Source organism: Mytilus galloprovincialis, chromosome 4 (assembly GCF_965363235.1).
Source record: "Mytilus galloprovincialis chromosome 4, xbMytGall1.hap1.1, whole genome shotgun sequence".
In the NCBI taxonomy this organism is placed as follows: Eukaryota; Metazoa; Mollusca; class Bivalvia; order Mytilida; family Mytilidae; genus Mytilus; species Mytilus galloprovincialis.
Window position 1 is genome coordinate 9,145,889 of NC_134841.1, and position 11,026 is coordinate 9,156,914.

General features: G+C 31.0%; 1 protein-coding gene across 1 annotated transcript in view; it reads right to left on the reverse strand.

The window, feature by feature from the left end:
• Positions 1-10,371, reverse strand: part of LOC143071300 (semaphorin-1A-like) — a 120,686-nt gene extending 110,315 nt beyond the window's left edge. The window contains exons 1-2 of the mRNA XM_076245525.1: positions 10,296-10,371; positions 187-268 (exon numbers count right to left, since the gene is read on the reverse strand). The gene's annotated coding sequence lies outside the window, so the exon portion shown is untranslated. The remainder of the gene's footprint in view (positions 1-186; positions 269-10,295) is intronic.
• Positions 10,372-11,026: the final 655 nt, after the last annotated feature.

An 11,026-nucleotide genomic window follows, 5' to 3' on the forward strand; every position in this document is an offset into this window, starting at 1 on the left:
GAATATCAGGATAAAATTACAAGTCATATATAACATCTAAAGGGGATCAGTTCACTCAAAACTTTATGATGGGTATAGGTTACTTTAAATGATATATATATAGTATTTTTTTTTAAACAGAAAATTCATAAAATTTTTCACTTATCATTTAATTCGGTAAATACCAGTATAGTATAAAACAATTACCTTATTTGAATGGACAGCTGTCTATTGCTTGTACTTTTTCTGGTGGAAATATCACATTATACAAGAAATCTACCGTACTGACCTGAAAAACAAGGCAGACAGTCTGATCTATGAAATATGCTTTTATTAAAAATAGGATAAATTCCATTCCACTCAGCTTTTCATTATTTTATTATATACCTACAATTTTAAACCATAATATAATTGAAGGAATAAGAAATGGTCAGTTCAATGTTGCCTCTACTTAGTGCTATTCAAAACTCAGACCCAAGATTCCCCTGCTGTAAAATCTTTTCAGATTTGTTTTTGGTTTCAATTTTTTTTATCTTTTAACAAAACATGCAGTATGTCAGAGCCTTTTATAGATTATTATGCTGTATTGGTTTTGATCGTTGTCCATGGCTGTATGGTAACCTGTAGCTATAAACTTGAATAAAACTTCTATATCATTTGGTCTCTCGTGGAGAGTTTTCTCATTGGCAATCATAACACATTTTCTGGTGTTCATAAACCTAGTTCAGAGGCTATAATGCTAAGCTACTGTGATGTACAAGTCTGTCAAGTAGACCCAATGCAACAAGGTCATCAGGTTAATTTAATTAATCTTCAATAAATTACACAAATCAACAAAGTGATCAAATATCAATTTAATATCAAATCATCCCAACCAAATCAGGACATATTTCCATTTACCAATTATACCACCTTTGATAGATATAACATAATACATGTATAGATTAATATATCTAAGATCTAATAAGATTTAAGCCTGATCATCGAATCAATACCTTATTAAATGATTATCCTGATGTTATATTACATTTAATCAGGTAATTGATGTTTTTCTGTCATTATTTCTGATCTTATTAAATTAATAACTTTTTTTCTGTTGGTTAAGTCTAATGTCAAGAATACTCTTTATATTTATTGTCTCTTTTTTATGTAGAACTCCTGTCACTATTTTTCTTCCATTTATTTATATTTTATTTTATAAATCTCTTACATTATCAATAATTAGAACAGAGTTTTAGTGCTCCTTCTACATCTAATTCTATGTTGAAGTAAAACATAAGGAGATGTGGTATGATGGTCAATAAGACAACTTAGTTATCCCCAAAAATTCATTTGAAGTGAATGTAAGCCATTAAAAGCCACTTAATAACGGTCCTCAACAATAAGTAAAACTCATACCATATAGTGGTCTATGAAAGACACATACTTGAAAAATGTGAAACAATTCAAACAGGAAAACTATTAGCTTAATTTATAACAAAACAACCTATGACATACAAATATGACAGACATAAACCATTTTAAGCTAACCACTGAACTAAGGACTCCTCACATGGGACAGGCACATACAAAGTTTATTTAAGACCTAATTTAATTTCCACCACCCTGATCTGCTGATCAGATGGGTATCTGATTACTCTTCAATACTAGTCTGCTATTAGGTAATACCATGTCTCTACAGTTAACTGATCATCAGGTTATCATTTTATATTTATTTCAATGCCAACTGTATCGTCAATACCAATTAGTTCAAGACCTTTTATTTTTGCTTTAGAATAAGTAGACTTATCAAATTTTAAACCACCCAAATGAATTACTTCTATCTCTCCGTGTTTAGTCTTCTATTATGCAATATCTATTTATAATCTAATTAAATTATCATTGTTTTTGTTTTCTGGTTTATTTTTGTATTTATCTCAAAAGAATCTAAAATCTATGTCGTAATTAATGGGTTTTTTATAATTATCAGCACTTCTATTTAAAACTGTTTCTAAAGTATCGGGGACTATCCAATCATTTCATCTTTCAAGTTTTTTGCCCACGTCAATCTCCAAGATATCACCCTCATTTTGCTACTTGTCCTTTAACCTATGAACTCAAACCAAGACCTTATTAAATTATAATCAGCCAAATAATCTTATCATTAAGTTATTAAATGATGACTAGAGTTTATCGTTTAATATTTAGTCTTCTATCCGGTATAAACAATAAGTTGTTTGTTGCCCCTCTTCCTGACAAATAGGATTTTGGTTCGACACTTTGATAATGGAGATCAATTTGAATATTTCCAACAAAAAACAAACAGTTTAAGCTAGTACAGACTCATCATTTGTACTGTTATAATTTGTTTGTACATTTTGTTTGGCATATAGGCCATGCATAAAACAAGAAGAATGTGTCCATAGTACACTATCATTTTCTATAATGTGACTGTGAAATTGGGTTCAAACTCTAATTTGACATTAAAATTAGAACGACCATATCCTAAGGAACATGTGCACTAAGTTCCATGTTGAATGGACTTCAACTTCACCAAAAACTACCTTGACTTAAAATTCAACCAAAAACTTGAATCAGAAACATACAGACACTACAAACAGACGAACGCACATATCACACAGACTGAAAAACAGAATGCTCCCATGGGTCTAGAACAAATTACAGAAGGGTATAATAATTTGAAATATCATACTATTGTACTGCATAAGCATACTGATAATCTATCACGCAATCACTCATAACCAAGGCTTTATTCTCCTAAAGGGAAATAACTCTACCATATGATAAAGCTGAGAGATTCTAGAAATGAAAATAACTGCAAATGTAATGCTAAAGTTAACATGCCATATGTGTGCACAATTCCATTTTGAAGTAGATTCCAAATTGTTAGAAAGTTTCCTTTTTACTTGCATCATTTTTTAGTTTTAGATTTTTTATTATGCAGATCTGTTCAATTGTTTCTTTTATGAAGACTTGCTATAAAAACCCTTTCCTGTAAGACATAATTTTGGATATCCTTACTTCATTTTATTAAAAGTTAAGACAATATTAATAGGAAATTTGAAATTATAATATTGCGAATCATTACATATTTGTTTTCTCTTTAAAATTTACTTCTCAAAACTAAACTAATGATTTTTTTGCAAATTCAAAACATCAAAATAAAATGTCTTTTAATTCCATTAAATGTACTAAACATCTATAATCTCATTTATGATTTGATGCTCACGTTACAAATTAAATGTCTTTCTTTTTTCTTCACATGCATGTAATCAAATTATTTATTATAAAACCAGAACTTTTCAATAACCGTCAAACAACATTTTCAATAAGGATTGCCTGTCTCTACAAAACAAATGTCATTTTCAAAAATCTTCATTGCTCTAATTACAAATGATGATGGTTTCCGAAGTTTTCATACTCGGTTGCCTTGTCTATAAAAACACAAGAGAAAATTTATCTCTAACATAACTGACATGTCAATTACAAGTTGGCTTGATTTTACTTTTTCGGAAGATGACATAGGATTTCTTTCTATTAACTTAGGCCAAATGCATGTTGATACTTTCAAAAAGATTGTACAAAGCTTCGTAATAATGTGTTTCCTATTGATAATAACAATATATTTTAGACTTTTTGGGCGCAGAAGTAAGGGAAGTGTTAACAGTACCAGATTACAGTGACAAAAGACTTAACTCATAAGATCTATATTGTGTTGTTATTTGTCTTAAAAACAGCTGTATTAGAGAAAAACATTTGAAAGGAAATAAACTGAAATGTCAGGTACAGGGTATACAGAGTTTCAATGCAGAAAAAATGGGGGAAAAAACATTTAAGTCTTATTTCAAGCTACATAAATTAACAAATTGGTGTTCATACCCTAAAATTTCAATACACAATGATGAATATAACTTTATCAGTAATTTTATCAAGCCTCATAGCAAGATTCATGAACAGAAGTTGTCAGCCATGACACAAAGTGTGAGGAGACATTTCCAAGCTTGCTTTTGTCAAGCATAAAACTGTCTTAGGGAGAGGGGGGGAAGACCAGTAATAGAACGATAAACAGATAATCACGTTTTCTTCATATTGATATCGTAAAATAGGTCGCTCAACACAGTATGAAGCTTTTAAGTTGTTCACTGTGCTCACTTGCCAAAAAGGTTCACAATGTGGCATGCAGCTGATATTGTACGATATCATTGTGAAGAAAACCTGATAATGTTAACTTATTAATGTCCTGGTCAATGCATCATATGTCCACAATAAATCAATACCAGTACTTAATGGGATAATATGTAGTAAAATCAGGACCATTTCATGATATCAAATCCCTACGGTAAATTTTTTTTTTAGTAATGAAAATTTTGCAGAAATTATTTCAATTTAAATTGGTGATAATTTTTTTTATGGTACAATGTAACAATTTTTCTCAATCTATTATGGTTTTCATGATTATACCTAAAAACAAAAAGTTGATAAAAATTGTCATTGAAGAAGATGATGGAAGACAAGAGATAATGAATTCCGAGGTGATGTGGCAACCACGAACACTTGTAAGAATAATAGATGCATTTTTACTTCCTTATCTGACGAGAAAGGTAAACTACCAGTAAGAGACTATTATAAGTTTCAACATTCTATCATGTGCAATAAAATTGAAGAAAAGAAAATCTTGATAATATTCGCAACAGGGGCAGATAAAGGGGAAAGGTGTGGGGGTTTCCAACTATATGTCCCCATTTAAAATGAATTGATCGTCCAAAATAACAGAGGTTCCAACCCCCGGAAACCCCCCTGTATAGCCACTGCGCAAAAAATGTATAATATAAAAGTTTTTCTACATTAATGTTCTAGCTTCACAATTTTCAAAAACAGGAGTAAGAATCCATGAAAAAAAAATAAAAAAAATTATCAATTTAAAAATTTACAATCCCTCGAGCAGAGCTGTTCAGATTATATTGGTGTCTCAAGTTGATACGGATGTGATATTGAAAAAGACAAGATATTCTTTATTTATATTTCAGGGATACTGTTTTTGTTAGGGTTGTTGGGAATTAAAAAGCATGAAATGTCAATTTTAGTTTTTTTAAATGAGAACTAGGATAAATAGGGTCCGCAGATTCCCTTGCCTAATTGTTAACAATCAATCAAAAAATCTTTACACACAAAAATAAATAAAACTTAGTAAAAACTCCACAGTAAACCAGGAGTGTACTCAGGTGCACTTGACTAAGTTTTAGGTAGCATTCTGGTTTGGCTTTAAAATCAATTTATTACATAGGGTGAAAAAAGAGAACATTCAGAATGTAACCAAATTTGCTTTTTTCTCACAGATTTTAAAGAAATTAACTCAAATATGAAGTTTTATAATATTGCATGAAGATTGATAGAATCCTGGGCCTAAGATATGATGACTCAGCATAAATTCACTGTTTACAGTATGCATAGTTTACTTAAAGTTCTGAATACAAAATTAATTCATAATATTTGCATATATGTAAGTTAAATTGTTAAGAAGTGCTTATATTTACTGTTCGCAGTCATTGAAACTCATAAATTATTCCTGAATATTATTTATGGGGTGTTTGTGTCCTGTCGATAGCCAAAATGTAAGCCGTAAAACCTAAATCTACATTTTTGTCACCACGGCATAAAAAATGCAAGCTAGAAATAAAAAAATATCTCAGCAAAACTTACAATAGTGTTTTCTATCCTGACTTTGTACTAAATATTCCAAATTACTAGAAACAGCAGATTAATTTAGGAAATTAGAGGCCCCAGGGGTAAAAAATATAGGAAATTGCCTCCCCCTGGGTCTTAAAACAAATAATTTAACTTGTAAATGCTATGATTTTATGATTTTAAAGTTCTTGATATACAAAACCATAACTATGCTTGGAAGTTAGCAAAATTCAGATATTAGCAGCCATCTCTATAACATTTTAGGTGAATTTATGTTTTAGACTGGTATCTCACATACATACAACTATTGCAAATATGGCTTTATTTGAACACTTCTAGTATATATATTAACTACATTGTGTCAAATATATGGTTATAGATGATACTGTTGTGTCAAGAATTCTAAATTGACCATTTGAGACAAAAAATGTGAATTTTCATTGACAAATAGGCATACAGTAAGATGTGGACTGGAGACAGAGGCAAGATTGGATACTTTATGAAATCTTGAATGTTGTAACGATTGACTGCTAAACATTACATTTACAGTAGTCTGATATGCTTTCAATATGAAATCAAAATGGTTTTAAACAGGTTCTATTCATTTTATATCAGAAAATATGCAAATAGGGTAAGCTGGCAATTATTTAAGTCTTGTTTTCAAATTCTTTTAAAAATTGAAACAGGGGCGGGGGTATAAAATGTACAGTAAAGAAAAACTTAAAGTATATGCAGTGATTTCTTTAAGACTATAATTCTGATTAATGAGTATTAATGTGAGAAAACCTCATTTTGGAGAGTTTTCTATTTGAATAAATGTTTGTATAGGTTGCACTTTGTAAATACAGCTGTTTCTATAACCACACCTCTTTTGGGGAGATCTTGAATATGCATAGAAAATTAATTTTGTTTACATGCTGGTTCCCAGTTATGTTCTCTTTGTTCAATCTCACAGAGACATAACTTGCAAATGTTACCAGTAAATATACTTGTGCATATTGTTTATATTGAAATCTATGGTAACCCTTTATTCGAGGTAGGGGTAGTTAAGAAAATTAGTGTTAGTTTAAACTCTGAGAAGTTCAGGGCATATAAACGTTGAAAATATGCTGTACCGCCCTATATTTTGACCTTTGAAATAATTGTAGTGCATATGAACTTTCAATTCTAGGATAAGTTTTTTTTCAAAACTTCATACTAAAAGTGGTACAGTTTTAGTCCTAAAAGGAGTTCCTATGGAAAATTACATTGTCAATATTTACAGAAATGCAACCTACAGATATGATACAATCTGGTTGAGTTACAATTTTTCTATTTTTAATTACTATATGAATATAATAATGGTTGTCTATTAATTAATGTTAATGTTGATATCTCTGCTACTTCTTTTCTATTATTGGTATACCTGAATATTATACATCAGAACGTGTTAATATTGTGACAAAAATAGAGGTTATTCTTATATTGTTATACATGTACTATATATAATTGATGCAGTTAATTGCTGAGTTATTATAAATTTTGTATTGATACTCATTATAACTGCTACCATAACAGATCATAACAAATGTGAATATTGTTACAAGTATGAAATAATAAATATGGTTTGTAAATCCATTAGAAAGTAGAAGAAGACTCTCTGTAAGAAAATATGGATTCATTCTAAACTAAATTATAAATAATTAATTTGGGGTTGTTTTTTTTTATGTATTTGAGACTTTAAAAAGTCAGTTCCTGGGGAGATTTAAAATTTTATTACAGTGACTTGACTGTTAGTGTTGCTCTCCACCAATTGCAACTCATTCAAAATTTTGACCAAATTGCAATTTGTTTTATTAAACCAAATTGTTCAACTGGTCAGAATATTGAACAAATTGTTCAGTCAAAAGGTGATAAAATAAAATATACTTACAATCCTGTAAGACTTTAACTCCACTTTAATGATGTTGTGACAAAATGAGTTTATCAGTTTGTATAGTTATATTATAGTCATTTCCATGCTGAAGAGGAACTGTTTATTTTGAATTGCTATAAAATTGTCCAAACTAAGCTTTCATATAGTTTTTCTTTCTAAAAGTATTCTATATTTATAAGAATCAGATATCATTTTAAATAAAACATCATATATTCAGTAAAATATGTGTGAAATAACAATATGCTATTGATAAGTTTTCAGGGGAGATAACCTAAAATATTATTCTTTTGAATAAAGACTTTTTGAAAGAAAAGTTATTATCTCCCCCATGGAAACTTCCTACAAACATATATTGCAATTTTACACATATTTTACTGAATATGAAATGTTTTAATTCACATAATGTCTGATTCTTATAAATATAGAATACTTTTAGAAAGAAAAACTATATGAAAGCTTAGTTTGGACAATTTAATAGCAATTCAAAATAAACAGTTCCCCTTCAGCATGGAAATGAATATAATATAACTATACAAACTGATAAACTAATTTTGTCACAACATCATTAAAGTGGAGTTAAAGTCTTATAGGATTGTAAGTATGTTTTATTTTATCACCTTGCACTTTCATGACTTGGCTGTGGTTTTCTACAGCAGTTGGTTCAAATTTCTGACCAGTTGAACAATTTGATTTTATAAAACAAATTGCAATTTGGTCAAAATTTTGAATGAGTTGCAATTGGTGGAGAGCAACACTAACAGTCAAGTCACTGTAAAATTGTTCAAATTTTAACTGTTACATTTCATTATTCATTTGTTTCTAAAGCAGACATGAAATTTCATATACAAACTGTGTTGCTCAAGAAACAAATAATCATATATTGCTGAGTCTGGAACCCAAGTGAATCCCATCCATAGATTTATATGATGGCTTTTAAAATAACAACCAAAGAAAGTTATAACATACTGAATGTGTTCATTCTAATTCATACTAACAGGTATTGAGAGGGGCAATAGGGGTCTATTAACAGGTATTGAGAGGGGGCAATAGGGGTCCGTTAACAGGTATAGAGAGGGGGCAATAGGGGTCCATTAACAGGTATTGAGAGGGGGCAATAGGGGTCCATTAACAGGTATTGAGAGGGGCAATAGGGGTCCATTAACAGGTATTGAGAGGGGGCAATAGGGGTCCATTAACAGGTATTGAGAGGGGGCAATAAGGGTCCATTAACAGGTATTGAGAGGGGGCAATAGGGGTCCATTAACAGGTATTGAGAGGGGCAATAGGGGTCCATTAACAGGTATTGAGAGGGGGCAATAGGGGTCCGTTAACAGGTATTGAGAGGGGGCAATAGGGGTCCATTAACAGGTATTGAGAGGGGGCAATAGGGGTCCATTAACAGGTATTGAGAGGGGGCAATAGGGGTCCATTAACAGGTATTGAGAGGGGCAATAGGGGTCCGTTAACAGGTATTGAGAGGGGGCAATAGGGGTCCATAAACAGGTATTGAGAGGGGGCAATAGGGGTCCGTTAACATGTATTGAGAGGGGGCAATAGGGGTCCATTAACAGGTATTGAGAGGGGGCAATAGGGGTCCATTAACAGGTATTGAGAGGGGGCAATAGGGGTCCATTAACAGGTATTGAGAGGGGGCAATAGGGGTCCATTAACAGGTATTGAGAGGGGCAATAGGGGTCCGTTAACAGGTATTGAGAGGGGGCAATAGGGGTCCATTAACAGGTTAACAACACCTTGATTTTGGCTAAAACAGTTAACAAAAAATGCAAAAATGCTGTTAACAGTTAACAAAGTTGGTTGAAAACAGTTCACAGCTTTAATTGATCTCAGATAACAGTTAACAATACCTTGAAAAGGGCCATAACAGGTTAACCTAAAAGGTATTGACACCCCCCCCCCCCCCCTCGGTATTCAAGACCCTGGAAGTAAAACTATTATATAATATGCTTTACAATCTGTAATCAAGGAGTTACACAACTTTATGGTACACAACTGTTTTTAAAGGTTTTTTTCAACATATAGTCAACCAGAAAATATAAGATAAGATATTTATTCAACATATTTAGTTGAACCAGTTGCATCAGAATTAAAAGGCAGAAAGTGCCTTTAAAATATTACCAAAGACATTCCTCAACTAAAACATGACTTTTTTCAGTAACATCCTTAAACATTTCTTTAAAATATCATTCAATTTCATCTCAGATGGGTTTTTTTGTCATGTGAATATCTATTGTCCCAGCTTCAAATATTTCTCAGATTTTGAAAATAACCATATCTATGGATATGAGTGTACATATATAGATTCCACAACTGCAACAAGTGTATTAACTTATTTCTCCACTCGAGACAGTTAAATTCTAATATTTAAAGCGCGAGGCTTACCATGCTTTTTAAATAATTAAAATTAAACTGTTGAGAGTGGAGAAATATCGTAATACACAAGTTACAGTGGTGGAATCTGTTTCTCTTATGATTTTTATCTTTTCTTTTCAAAGATTTGAGGAAAGTTGTGTACTTTTGATGTGATGTCACCAGACAAGGTCGCCTTTTTTCATGACGTCACAATAATAAAATTCTGGGGAAACAAGAAAATTTAACGTCACAATTAAATTTCAACCGTTCATTTGCCGAGAACAGATTCTTAAAACATAATACTACTCCCTAATTAGTAGTAGTGGGTTTATATTTAATTACTTACCTTGCTTAAATCTTTTCACAAACTGCTGCTTTCTACTGTGTCCCTTTCGAGTTGTTAAAGGATTGTTATATGTATTCTGAAAATATGAATTGTATAGCAAATAAATAGTATTATAATTGAATCAATTTCTTGAGTTATAATACAAAAGGTGAGTCTAGTGGGTATCTGGGATTTAGAATCCCACCTTTTTGCTTACATTTTCTTTTTTTATTATGTGAATGTTTCATTGTGTTCTAAAGGTTGGTACCTCCCATTTTAAAAATTGATGGATTCATGCGCCTAAATACTCTGCTCACTATTTCAATATAATTCATTGTACTTTTCACAGATAATACTATCTTTGTACGTCAGCATATATGAAGCTACTTCAAATTCACAATAACTAATCTTGCATTTTTTGTCAATAATAAAAGTACAGAAAGTTCATGAATTTACATATATCTTTTATTAAACATTCATAATTCATTTTAATACATTAACATTTACAATGGCTTGAGCCTTAAGGAGTAAAATTATCTGATTTATTTAAGATTTGAAATAATTAGTTTCTGTTTCACTGAGAAATCACAGAATTTCATTGAAACAAACCCAATTAAAAAGATTCCCTTATGATTCGTGACCTGTTATCCATTTCCTACAAGAAGATATATATGTGAACAGCTGAACAGAGGGTGATAAAACATAATAGTGTTAATTTGGATGGTCTAGCCTGAATTGTTAATTTGGTTGGT